Below are 15000 nucleotides of genomic sequence, written 5' to 3' on the forward strand. Positions count from 1 at the left end.
AGCTGTCACGGGCTGCTTCCTGGGGGTGGAGGCCTGGTCGAGGACCGGGCCGCGGGGACACTAAAGCCCCGAAATCATCTCAAGATAACCTCAAGATAGGAGATGGAACTTATCTTCATTAACATCGTATTATTTGCTGTGGCCCATTGAAAGTCCTGATATACATGTGATTGGAGATTTGCTGTGTCCTCTATGTTGTCTAATCTCGTTAAAATCCCAGTGTCTTCAGCAAAGGAAGATTCGGTACTGTAGATTGTCATTGTACCAATATGAGGATGAGAAAGAGTACTGGAGCAAGCACAGTACCCTGAGGTACTGAGCATTTCACTGTGGATGATTCAGATAATATTTTGATTATTACACACCGTTTTCTGTTAGGGAATTGAAGATCTATCTTCTTATTTTACTTGTAATTCCTATTTTTATGCGTAATAACATCTTTAAGTTTAAGAATGTTTATTGAGACAAGAAAGAAATACATCTCAAAGGGATGCTTCTATCTTGAGTTATCTTGAGATGATTTCGGGGCTTTAGTGTCCCCGCGGCCCGGTCCTCGACCAGGCCTCCATCCTCCAGGAAGCAGCCCGTGACAGCTGACTAACACCCAGGTACCTATTTTACTGCTAGGTAACAGGGGCATAGGGTGAAAGAAACTCTGCCCATTGTTTCTCGCCGGCGCCTGGGATCGAACCCGAGACCACAGGATCACAAGTCCAGCGTGCTGTCCGCTCGGCCGACCGGCTAAAGCCAGCTTGTGAGAGGCGGGAACCTGTTCTGAACCTGTATTGTTCAGGGTTATGAAGCTGTTGTTGTTGTTAAAGATTCGCTACCTGGAACGAGAAGTTCCAAGTAGCACGGGCTATGGTGAGCCCGTAGTGGACTTCTAGGATATCAGAAGACGCTGTAATATACATGTTTGTAATCTTACTGCTTATCACTCTTCCAAAGAGTGTTATGAGGTGGGATTTTAGTCCTATCGGTCTATTTGGCCCTCTGTTTTATTGCCTCCTTTATTGAGTGGTGTTATCTCTGAGCTTTCTATACCTGCGATAGTGTATTGATTTCTTACCAGTCTTGATGAATGTGATTGACTGATTCTTGATGAACTTATTTTCACCATTCTTATGACACTAATGCCACTACTCGAACAAGCTGTTACAGAGGGGGGGGGGCATGAATTGGTTCGAGAAATTAACAAGAGGTACAGCACTAACTACCCCTCCATCTCCCCCCACCCCCATGTGACGTCACAGCCCCCCCCCCCAGAAAAAAACCACGAAAATGGCTATATTTAACGGGCGTTTTTCCTGTTTTGAAATTTGTGGCAAGAACGACCATGTAATTCTTTGGCTTTTGAAGAGAAACTCAGGGATATATATATATATATATATATATATATATATATATATATATATATATATATATATATATATATATATATATATATATATATATATATCCGTCCTACAGTAGGCTACCCACATCCTCATCCTCTCTCCCCTATCCACACCCCTGGAGAGGATGGGGAGGGCTAGGGGGGGATAGGTGAATCGGCCACCCAGGTTTGTCTAAGAAATTCCTGAGGTCATATATGCTAATTTAGTGACCTGGTCCTAACCCTGTGGTTAGTGCGTACTCACCTAGCAATACTCACCTAGCAATACTCACCTAGCAATACTCACCTAGCAATACTCACCTAGCAATACTCACCTAGCAATACTCACCTAGCAATACACACCTAGCAATACTCACCTAGCAATACTCACCTAGCAATACTCACCTAGCAATACTCACCTTGCAATACTCACCTAGCAATACTCACCTAGCAATACACACCTAGCAATACTCACCTAGCAATACTCACCTAGCAATACTCACCTAGCAATATTCACCTAGCAATACTCACCTAGCAATACTCACCTAGGAATACACACCTAGCAATACTCACCTAGGAATACTCACCTAGCAATACTCACCTAGCAATACTCACTTAGGAATACTCACCTAGCAATACTCACTTAGGAATACTCACCTAGGAATACTCACCTAGGAATACTCACCTAGCAATACTCACCTAGCAATACTCACCTAGGAATACTCACCTAGCAATACTCACCTAGGAATACTCACCTAGGAATACTCATCTAGCAATACTCACCTAGCAATACTCACCTAGGAATACTCACCTAGCAATACTCACCTAGCAATACTCACCTAGGAATACTCACCTAGCAATACTCACCTAGCAATACTCACCTAGCAATACTCACCTAGCAATACTCACCTAGCAATACTCACCTAGCAATACTCACCCAGCAATACTCACCTAGGAATACTCACCTAGCAATACTCACCTAGCAATACTCACCTAGCAATACTCACCTAGCAATACTCACCTAGCAATACTCACCTAGGAATACTCACCTAGCAATACTCACCTAGCAATACTCACCTAGCAATACTCACCTAGCAATACTCACCTAGCAATACTCACACAGGGGAAAAAATAGGCAAAATGAGACCTATCGCTGTTTTCAGTAATATCCACATTTTCGGTATAAAAATTTTCTTTTCAAATTTTCAGATCAAATTTTCAAATCAAATTTTCAAAAAGTAATTTCAAAGTCCAAATATATGCAATAAGCCAGAATTCCGCTCCAAAATAACGCTCATTAGACAAATTTTCGATATTTCCGATATATTGAAAATTACACGGGGGGGGGGGGGTTAAAATGTGATGCATGAGCATTAGTGTTCGTTTGTGTTGTCTTAACATGTTAAATCATGCTCACAATAACGCAAAATTAACATGTGTTCATCGGAGCCCTTTGTGGGGATCGAACGTGCGTAAGCAAGGATTGTTGCTTAGTCTCTGACTGTCAGTGTCTCTTTGGCTAATTTGGTGACTTTCTTCAACTATATGTCAGCGGCAGTACTATATTGTAGTGGGATGTAGACTAATCTAACCCAACCTATCCTAATTTAACCTAACCTAACTTAACCTAACTAAACCTAATTTAACCTAACTTAACTTATCCTAACTTAACCTAACTTAACGTAACCTAACCTAACTTAACCAAACTAAACCTAATCTAACCTAACTTAACTTATCCTAACTTAATATAACCTAACCTAACCTAACTTAATGTAGAGAGAGAGAGAGAGAGAGAGAGAGAGAGAGAGAGAGAGAGAGAGAGAGAGAGAGAGAGAGAGAGAGAGAGAGAGAGAGAGAGAGAGAGAGAGAGAGAGAGAGAGAGAAGAGAGAGAGAGAGAGAGAGAGAGAGAGACAGAGACAGAGACAGAGAGAGAGAGACAGAGAAAGAGAGAGAGAGAGAGAGAGAGAGAGAGAGAGAGAGAGAGAGAGAGAGAGAGAGAGAGAGAGAGAGACAGAGAGAGAAAGAGAGACAGACAGACAGAGACAGAGAGAGACAGAGAAAGGACTGAAGGAATCACAAACTATGTCAGCTAAACCGCTGAACTGCGCAACTGATTGGTCCAATTTGCGATTGGACAGATGCAGGAACAAAGACACTAGCGATTGGTGGATTGTGTGCGACGTGGCTGACCCTCATTGGTTTATGAGTCGTGCCGGGCGCTCATTGGTTAATGGCCCGCTTGAAGTACGCGTTGATTGGTTGATAAGGGAGCTTGTGGCACCCAATGATTGGATGATAGTCCGCTCGTGATACCCGTTGATTGGTTGATGAGGGGAAAGGAGGGGGGTTTGCCCGTAATGCCTGCTGATTGGGTTGTGAGTTCATTTTGATGCTCACTGATTGGTTAAACCGTTCCTGACATCAAATGACTTAAGTAGCCCAATCGTGCTCTTCACTGATTGGTTTTAGGCCACTGGGGGTTCTCTCTGATTGGCTACCGGCAGCACGGGCCTCGTTCTGATTAGCTGAGGAAGTTCATAATCGCTAATCAGTAAAATAATCCTTTCATCTATTATTTAAATTAATTCCAGTCTTGATTCACTGTTTCGAATCAGTGAAATGCTGCTCATATTCACAGCCACAGTGAGGGGCTGCTCATATTCACTGCCACAGTGAGGGGCTGCTCATATTCACTGCCACAGTGAGGTGCTGCTCATATTCACTCCCACAGTGAGGTGCTGCTCATATTCACTGCCACAGTGAGGGGCTGCTCATATTCACTCCCACAGTGAGGGGCTGCTCATATTCACTGCCACAGTGAGGTGCTGCTCATATTCACTGCCACAGTGAGGGGCTGCTCATATTCACTGCCACAGTGAGGTGCTGCTCATATTCACTCCCACAGTGAGGGGCTGCTCATATTCACTCCCACAGTGAGGTGCTGCTCATATTCACTGCCACAGTTAGGTGCTGCTCATATTCACAGCCACAGTGAGGGGCTGCTCATATTCACTGCCACAGTGAGGGGCTGCTCATATTCACTGCCACAGTGAGGGGCTGCTCATATTCACTGCCACAGTGAGGGGCTGCTCATATTCACTGCCACAGTGAGGTGCTGCTCATATTCACAGCCACAGTGAGGGGCTGCTCATATTCACTGCCACAGTGAGGGGCTGCTCATATTCACAGCCACAGTGAGGGGCTGCTCATATTCACTGCCACAGTGAGGGGCTGCTCATATTCACTCCCACAGTGAGGGGCTGCTCATATTCACTGCCACAGTGAGGGGCTGCTCATATTCACTGCCACAGTGAGGGGCTGCTCATATTCACTCCCACAGTGAGGGGCTGCTCATATTCACTGCCACAGTGAGGGGCTGCTCATATTCACTGCCACAGTGAGGGGCTGCTCATATTCACTGCCACAGTGAGGTGCTGCTCATATTCACAGCCACAGTGAGGGGCTGCTCATATTCACTGCCACAGTGAGGTGCTGCTCATATTCACAGCCACAGTGAGGGGCTGCTCATATTCACTGCCACAGTGAGGGGCTGCTCATATTCACAGCCACAGTGAGGGGCTGCTCATATTCACTGCCACAGTGAGGGGCTGCTCATATTCGATATAATGGCTTACATAGAAACACCAGAAAGAAAGCAGGGGAGAGATATGAGATAAGAGAGAAAATAGGATGAAAAGTTCGTAGACATGTTAAAAAAAAACCAAGATGGATGTAGTGAAACTGGGAGCTTCTTGTCACAGATGGAAATGAGTTGAGAGGTTTTGTTGAAAACTGAGTCTGAAGAGCCTTAGAGAGCGCTCTTGGCGATGAGCTCAGCAGTGAGGTAATCTTGAGATGATTTCGGGGCTTTTAGTGTCCCCGCGGCCCGGTCCTCGACCAGGCCCCCAGGAAGCAGCCGTGACAGCTGACTAACACCCAGGTACCTATTTTACTGCTAGGTAACAGGGGCATAGGGTGAAAGAAACTGCCCATTGTTTCTCGCCGGCGCCTGGGATCGAACCCGGGACCACAGGATCACAAGCCCAGCGTGCTGTCCACTCGGCCGACCTGCTCCCTCTAGAGTGAAGTCTAGGCTGCTCATATTCACTGCCACACAAGATAGTGAGGATGCTGCTCATATTCACTGCCACACAAGATAGTGAGGATGCTGCTCATATTCACTGCCACACAAGATAGTGAGGATGCTGCTCATATTCACTGCCACACAAGATAGTGAGGATGCTGCTCATATTCACTGCCACACAAGATAGTGAGGATGCTGCTCATATTCACTGCCACACAAGATAGTGAGGATGCTGCTCATATTCACTGCCACACAAGATAGTGAGGATGCTGCTCATATTCACTGCCACACAAGATAGTGAGGATGCTGCTCATATTCACTGCCACACAAGATAGTGAGGATGCTGCTCATATTCACTGCCACACAAGATAGTGAGGATGCTGCTCATATTCACTGCCACACAAGATAGTGAGGATGCTGCTCATATTCACTGCCACACAAGATAGTGAGGATGCTGCTCATATTCACTGCCACACAAGATAGTGAGGATGCTGCTCATATTCACTGCCACACAAGATAGTGAGGATGCTGCTCATATTCACTAGGCTAGAGACTAGTGGGGAGGGAGAGTGAGAAACAAGGAATAGGAGGAGAATGAGGAGGGGAGGAAGAAAGAAAGAAATAGGAGGAGGTAGAATATATATATAAACTCCAACGACCGTTTGAACCAACTTGTAAAACGCCTCTCTGCTGGGGGTCCGAAGGCGCTGTATTCACTGACCCCCTTGATTTTGGGGGGGGGCTGCTTTTGTAGGGTTCTGCGGGGTCTCTTGTGCACGGTGTGATGTAGAGAAGTGCTCATATATCCTCTATACCTCCTCACAGTGTCTAAAACCTACCCTCCTGTCTCTTGACGGCGCTGAATAAGCCTCCGAAACACCTCTCTGTAATAGACATTAAGGTCTAATTAATCCCTAAGACGGGTGTTTAAGTAAGTGATTTCCCCGAATCCGAAGGTCAAAGAAACGAGCGAAACGATTAGGGAAAAGGGGAAGGAGGGAGAAGGGGGGGGTTAAGAGGGGGGAAAGAGGGGTATTTTGTCCGTTTTATGTAGGAGGTCAATGTTGTAGAGGTTATGTATTGTGGCATTAGACAGGATCGTATTTCCCGGTTGGGCTTTGTCGCGGTGGTCGTTAAATCAAAGCGGTCGCCTGTGGACAGCGACCGTCTGCTTCCAGAACATTACCCAAGCTGGAATTAACTCTCAATAAACATTTGCTCTTCTTAAAAGACCTGTGACGCTAAGACCACATTTTTACTTTCCCTAGGGTGCATTTCCTTCGTCACCTCTGCTTCTCTATACACAGCTGTTTATTTCTGGTGTTTGGAGAATGTGGAATGTTTTAGAAGTTGGATCTTTTATGTTTTGGGGGCGAGTGGTGCCCCCTGCTGGAGATGGGGTAGAGCCTATTGTGCCAGCACGTGGTGGCGACGGGGGGGTGGGGGTAGCCCACACCACGTGCACGCGTGCGTGTGTGTCAGCCTAGAATTATGCGTGTGATGGGTGCGTGTGTGTGTGCGTGTGTCGGCATGCGCTGCGCGCGCTCGCTAGTAAACAAATAGGATACAAATGTTTGCTATTTGTGTCCTTAGACTGTACGTGATCTGACTGTCCTTAGACTGTACGTGATCTGACTGTCCTTAGACTGTACGTGATCTGACTGTCCTTAGACTGTACGTGATCTGACTGTCCTTAGACTGTACGTGATGTGACTGTCCTTAGACTGTACGTGATCTGACTGTCCTTAGACTGTACGTGATCTGACTGTCCTTAGACTGTACGTGATCTGACTGTCCTTAGACTGTACATGATCTGGCTGTCCTTAGACTGTACGTGATCTGACTGTCCTTAGACTGTACGTGATCTGACTGTCCTTAGACTGTACGTGATCTGACTGTCCTTAGACTGTATGTGATGTGACTGTCCTTAGACTGTACGTGATCTGACTGTCCTTAGACTGTACGTGATCTGATTGTCCTTAGACTGTACGTGATGTGACTGTCCTTAGACTGTACGTGATGTGACTGTCCTTAGACTGTACGTGATGTGACTGTCCTTAGACTGTACGTGATGTGACTGTCCTTAGACTGTACGTGATCTGACTGTCCTTAGACTGTACGTGATCTGACTGTCCTTAGACTGTACGTGATGTGACTGTCCTTAGACTGTACGTGATCTGACTGTCCTTAGACTGTACGTGATCTGACTGTCCTTATACTGTACGTGATCTGACTGTACGTGATGTGACTGTCCTCAGACTGTACGTGATGTGACTGTCCTTAGACTGTACGTGATCTGACTGTCCTTAGACTGTACGTGATGTGACTGTCCTTAGACTGTACGTGATCTGACTGTCCTTAGACTGTACGTGATCTGACTGTCCTTAGACTGTACGTGATGTGACTGTCCTTAGAATGTACGTGATGTGACTGTCCTTAGACTGTACGTGATCTGACTGTCCTTAGACTGTACGTGATCTGACTGTCCTTAGACTGTACGTGACCTGACTGTCCTTAGACTGAAGTCTGAATTAATAATGCTGATTTTCCCAAATATAAATTAATGAAATTATATAAGTCACTGTGAGGGGACAGGCAGCCAGAGTATATATATATATATATATATATATATATATATATATATATATATATATATATATATATATATATATATATATCCCAAGGTAACTCTTGGGTACCTATTTACTGCTAGGCGAACAAGGCCATTCGATTATAGAGAACGTGCCCAACCATTTCTGTTCCATCCTGTGATTCGAACCCGGGATTCCCGCTTGTGAGTCAAGAACAAATCCGACTGTTCTACCGGGCAGCCTATGTTAAAGAGGTTTGAGCATTGTTAGGCTTTAGGTTAGGTTAGGTTAGGTTAGGTTAGGTTAGGCTAGGTTAGGTTAGGTTAGGTTAGGTTAGGTTAGGTTAGGTTAGGCTAGGTTAGGTTAGGTTAGGTTAGGTTAGGTTAGGTTAGGTTAGGTTAGGTTAGGTGTTTGGGTTCTGTTGGCGATTATTTGTATTTGTAGTACGTGGGTGAAGCATTTACAGCGTTGTGGTTCGAACACCAGTCGTCAGTGAAGCACTTGTTCCGGAAGTGTTCGAACGTCAGCAGTTGTGAGTCGTGTGGAAACCATTTTTCATTCGTAAACGGGGGGGTTGTCGGCTGGATGGAATGGACTTTGGGTCTTTGTTTGGAGGACGGGCTTGTGCAGGATATGAATGAAGCGTTTGGTGGGATTCGAACAAGGTTGTGAGTTTTGTGTAAAGAATTTTGTATCTATACAAAAAGATGGGTTTGGTGGCGGAATTAACGATCCTTTGTTGCCCATCCTCATCAACAAAGGCCAAATGCTCGTTAATCAACGCACCAAACTGCTTCGTGAATCTGGCCCCAGGTTCGTAAGTTTTTGCATAACTGCTTCGTGAATCTGGACCCAGGTTCGTAAGTTTTTGCATAACTGCTTCGTGAATCTGGACCCAGGTTCGTAGGTGCTTGTGTAACTGCTTCGTGAATCTGGCCCCAGGTTCGTAAGTGTTTGCATAACTGCTTCGTGAATCTGGCCCCAGGTTCGTAAGTGCTCGCGTAACTGCTTCGTGAATCTGGCCCCCCAGGTTCGTAAATGTTTGCGTAACTGCTTCGTGAATCTGGCCCCAGGTTCGTAAGTGTTTGCGTAACTGCTTCGTGAGTCTGGCCCCAGGTTCGTAAGTGCTTCGTGAATCTGGCCCCCCAGGTTCGTAAGTGTTTGCGTAACTGCTTCGTGAATCTGTCCCCAGGTTCGTAAGTGCTTCATGAATCTGGCCCCCGGTTCGTAAGTGTTTGCGTAACTTCTTCGTGAATCTGGCCGCAGGTTCGTAACTGCTTCGTGAATCTGACCCCTGACCTGAGGACAGATTGTTTCAGGAGAGAGTACTCAGCACCCATTGTTAGTGTGTGGTCGAGTGAAGGTACTCTGGCCCTGTGTTTCCTCTGCCTATTGCTACCCTCGTGCCGCACTCCAAGTCGCAAGGTAAACATTATATAACCCTCTTCAGAACACAAAGTTGAATTTAGTGTCGGACTTAAGGCCTATAGCAACTCCTGGAGGGTCATTAAGTCCAAACAGCAAGGATACTTTAATCCTGAAAATAACTCAAGGCTTCTAAAATCCCTGGACTTAAACTCCAAATCCATTACTTTAATAGCCTCATACTGTTATCAGTAGGATAAAAATATCCAACGGTTATCTTGATATCTTGAGGTTATCTTGAGATGATTTCGGGGCTTTAGTGTCCCCGTGGCCCGGTCCTCGACCAGGCCTCCTCCCCCAGGAAGCAGCCCGTGACAGCTGACTAACACCCAGGTACCTATTTTACTGCTAGGTAACAGGGGCATAGAGTGAAAGAAACTCTGCCCATTGTTTCTTGCCGGCGCCTGGAATCGAACCCGGGACCACAGGATCACAAGTCCAGCGTGCTGTCCGCTCGGCCGACCGGCTCTCTATAGACGGGTCTATAGACAAAACTATATGACTATTAATTCGTATGTTGGGTTAGTATGTTGGGTTACATATGTTGGGTTAGTATGTTGGTTGTGTTTTGAGTTGAATTAGAGAATTGAGTGAATCGTTCCACTTAGGTCTATGAATGATTCGATAATAATTGTATTGAGTTCTGCTTTGAAACTGTCATTCGAATATTGTAGCGAAAAATAGATATACTTCTCTTTCCTGTTTTAAACTGCTTTCCAATCTCTTTCATTAGCTGGCAAATATATTCATAATTTGATTTTTGGAGGGGGGGGGGGTTCTCAAGTTGTTCATTCAGGCAGGTAAAGAAGGACTTACAGCGTTGCCAAGAGGTCATATTGTACGATGTTTTAAGCTGAGTAACAACCTTGTTAATGGCCTTGTGCGTTGGTGCATTCATCAATCATCATTGTAAATGTATGGTGAGGCTTTCTCTGATGATGTACTCATCATAGTGAATGATAAACCATCGCTGCAATAGATTGGTAATAGATTAGTTATAGATTTCTGATTGAATTGGGAAAGATTTTTAATATCTTTCCCAATTCCATCAGAAATCTTTGTAATAGATTTTTGATAGAATTGGGAAAATTTCGATTTCTGATAGAATCTGGGAATTTTTATACTAGGTTTCTTATAGAATTTTGAAAGATTTGCTATAAAATTCTGATAGATTTGCAGTGGATTTGCAATAGATTTACAATAGATTTGTTTAAGGTATACAGGTACCTTTTGCAAATTTTTATTATTTTTTTTATTACATTTGTCGGTTCATTAATAATTTACTTTTAATACCATTTGTTTGTTGGTTTTTACATTAGGCTTATGTAATAATGGGTTTGAGTAGGACCTAAAATGTTAAGATATTTTGAAATTTTGAAATTAGCTGTATAAAAAGATAAGTTCACGTATGTAATGCCGGCAAGTATCTTTTTTCATACTTTAAGTAACTTTATCCATATATACATCAAGCAACTTTATCCATACAGAAAACATCATATTTTTTTTTTTAGTTGACAAGATTTCCAGTTATAATTTTTTTGTTATCAGTCATGTTTTTTCTTGTTTTTATTAATTTGTTTCAAACAAATTAATAAAATTATTAATGTTCTAATTAATTTGTTTAGTAATGTTCAAATTATTAATTTGTTTTATTAACTTGTTTGTAGTGAAGTGTTGATTGGCAAGTCTAAGCCAATGTGGTTTCAGGTCAAGTTCTCTATTTTTACATGTATATATATCCTATTTGTCTTTGCTTCAAGTGCTTAGGCTGCTGGAGTTATCCTATTTGTGTATGTCTCTAGTGCATAGGCTGCTGGAGTTATCCTATTTTTGAATGTCTCTAGTGCATAGGCTGCTGGAGTTATCCTATTTGTGTATGCCTCTAGTGCATAGGCTGCTGGAGTTATCCTATTTGTGTATGTCTCTAGTGCATAGGCTGCTGGAGTTATCCTATTTGTGTATGTCTCTAGTGCATAGACTGCTGGTGTTATCCTATTTGTGTATGCCTCTAGTGCATAGGCTGCTGGAGTTATCCTATTTGTGTATGTCTCTAGTGCATAGGCTGCTGGAGTTATCCTATTTGTGTATGTCTCTAGTGCATAGGCTGCTGGAGTTATCCTATTTGTGTATGTCTCTAGTGCATAGACTGCTGGAGTTATCCTCTTTTTGAATGTCTCTAGTGCATAGACTGCTGGAGTTATCCTATTTTTGAATGTCTCTAGTGCATAGACTGCTGGAGTTATCCTATTTGTGTATGTCTCTAGTGCATAGGCTGCTGGAGTTATCCTATTTGTGTATGTCTCTAGTGCATAGGCTGCTGGAGTTATCTTTTTTTTGAATGCCTCTAGTGCATAGGCTGCTGGAGTTATCCTTTTTTTGAATGTCTCTAGTGCATAGGCTGCTGGAGTTATCCTATTTTTGAATGTCTCTAGTGCATAGGCTGCTGGAGTTATCCTATTTGTGTATGTCTCTAGTGCATAGGCTGCTGGAGTTATCCTATTTGTGTATGTCTCTAGTGCATAGGCTGCTGGAGTTATCCTATTTGTGTATGTCTCTAGTGCATAGGCTGCTGGAGTTATCCTTTTTTTGAATGCCTCTAGTGCATAGGCTGCTGGAGTTATCCTTTTTTTGAATGTCTCTAGTGCATAGGCTGCTGGAGTTATCCTATTTTTGAATGTCTCTAGTGCATAGGCTGCTGGAGTTATCCTATTTGTGTATGTCTCTAGTGCATAGGCTGCTGGAGTTATCCTATTTTTGAATGTCTCTAGTGCATAGGCTGCTGGAGTTATCCTATTTGTGTATGCCTCTAGTGCATAGGCTGCTGGAGTTATCCTATTTGTGTATGTCTCTAGTGCATAGGCTGCTGGAGTTATCCTATTTGTGTATGCCTCTAGTGCATAGGCTGCTGGAGTTATCCTATTTTTGAATGTCTCTAGTGCATAGGCTGCTGGAGTTATCCTATTTTTGAATGTCTCTAGTGCATAGACTGCTGGAGTTATCCTATTTTTGAATGTCTCTAGTGCATAGACTGCTGGAGTTATCCTATTTTTGAATGTCTCTAGTGCATAGGCTGCTGGAGTTATCCTATTTGTGTATGCCTCTAGTGCATAGGCTGCTGGAGTTATCCTATTTTTGAATGTCTCTAGTGCATAGACTGCTGGAGTTATCCTATTTTTGTTTGTCTCTAGTGCATAGGCTGCTGGAGTTATCCTTTTTTTGAATGTCTCTAGTGCATAGGCTGCTGGAGTTATCCTATTTGTGTATGCCTCTAGTGCATAGGCTGCTGGAGTTATCCTATTTGTGTATGCCTCTAGTGCACAGGCTGCTGGAGTTATCCTATTTTTGAATGTCTCTAGTGCATAGGCTGCTGGAGTTATCCTATTTTTGAATGCCTCTAGTGCATAGGCTGCTGGAGTTATCCTATTTGTGTATGCCTCTAGTGCATAGGCTGCTGGAGTTATCCTATTTTTGAATGTCTCTAGTGCATAGGCTGCTGGAGTTATCCTATTTTTGAATGTCTCTAGTGCATAGGCTGCTGGAGTTATCCTATTTTTGAATGTCTCTAGTGCATAGGCTGCTGGAGTTATCCTATTTCAGGGTGTCCCCGTGCCCTTGTGTCTGGGGGTGAAGTCTAATAGATTATCCACACATACCGGCGTCATTCTACACTTTCTGTGTGTGTCCTCCTCCAAAATCAGTTCTTGTGCTGTTCACAGCTATGTTGATGCTGTTACAGAGTACTGTGGCAGGGATAACAAAGGAGCTTCGTGGGAACATACAGGGGCATGACAGACTCACGCCGGGTTGTCTCACAGGGTAAACTCACTTGGTTTACCTGTCAACTTTCACCAGCTGAAACTTTGTAAAATGAATCTTGATTGGAGGAGAATGGTCTAATGCACATGAGTTAGTCTCTCTCTCTCTCCTCTCTCTCTCTCTCTCTCTCTCTCTCTCTCTCTCTCTCTCTCTCTCTCTCTCTCTCTCTCTCTCTCTCTCTCTCTCTCTCTCTCTCTCTCTCTCTCTCTCTCTCTCTCTCTCTCAGTTAGCCTACCGTTCTGGCTCCCACAATTACTCTTTCTCAAGCAGAGGAAACTGCGTTTTTCAAGAGGCTGAATACCTGAGGACCTTTGGTTACTTAATGCTGTCTTAAAAGTTTTTGATTCTCTTCAGTGAGCTCTTATGTTGCCGGCGGTATATATATATATATATATATATATATATATATATATATATATATATATATATATATATATATATATATATATATATATATATATATATATATATATATATATACAAGAGTTGTTACATTCTTGTACAACCATTAGCAGGTCCTCAATCCTAATTTTCCCTGGAATACGACCCGCCCAATCGTTTAGCAACCAGGTATCCATTCTCTGCTGGGTGAACAGAAGCTACAGTTAAGGCTTGGCGCCCAGTAAATCCTCCCCAGCCAGGATACGAACCCAGGCCAGATCGCTGGCGAAGCGCCGGGCGAATGTGTAACCATTTTGCCACGGCGGACTAACGACTAACTAACGACGCTAACTAAGGACTCTGGCTTCCTAGGACGTCGTCGACCTGAGCCAACTGGCCATCTAAGGTTCCAGTAACCGCCTACGGCGATCCCGGACACATAAAAACGACCAGCCACCGGATGTTGGACTCTGTCCGGACAATCGAGCCCACAGGAAGTAGAGAGGGAGGGGAAGACGAAGGGAAGGAGAAGGGAAGGAGAAGGGAGGGAACAGCACAAGCTTACAAAGGCATCTTAGCCGCCGTCTTCCAAGCCGGATGGAGCCAGACTGTAAGGTAGCTCCTGGTGGGGAGGTTAGAGAGGCTTGGGGAGATATTAGGGGAGGCGGTGGGGTAGAAATTTGCCTTCATATAACCTCACTTTTACCTTCATATCATCTCAGGTCAATATAATAAGAATCTTTCCTTAAAGGAAGCAGTTACCTTGTATTAGAAACCTAACCATAGCTCTCCCCATCATGGAATCTTACCTAGAAGCTTACCCACATAAAATGTGTACACATTGAGGTAGCCCACAGGTCCCAGACTAGTCCCAGAACTGAGAGGGATGAGCTACGAGGAAAGGCTAAAGGAGCTGAACCTCACATCCCTGGAAAACAGAAGAGTAAGGGGAGACATGATAACCACCTACAAAATTCTCAGGGGAATTGACAGGGTGAACAAATACTGTTTAGCACGGGTGGGACACGAACAAGGGGACACAGGTGGAAACTGAGTACCCACATGAGCCACAGGGACGTTAGAAAGAACTTTTTTAGTGTCAGAGTAGTTAACAGGTGGAATGCATTAGGCAGTGATGTGGTGGAGGCTGACTCCATACACAGTTTCAAGTGTAGATATGATAGAGCCCAGTAGGCTCAGGAACCTGTACACCAGTTGATTGACAGTTGAGAGGCGGGACCAAAGAGCCAGAGCTCAACCCCCGCAAGCATAACTAGGTGAGTACACACACACACACACACACACACACACACACACACACACACAC

Source organism: Procambarus clarkii, chromosome 77, assembly GCF_040958095.1.
Source record: "Procambarus clarkii isolate CNS0578487 chromosome 77, FALCON_Pclarkii_2.0, whole genome shotgun sequence".
NCBI lineage: Eukaryota > Metazoa > Arthropoda > Malacostraca > Decapoda > Cambaridae > Procambarus > Procambarus clarkii.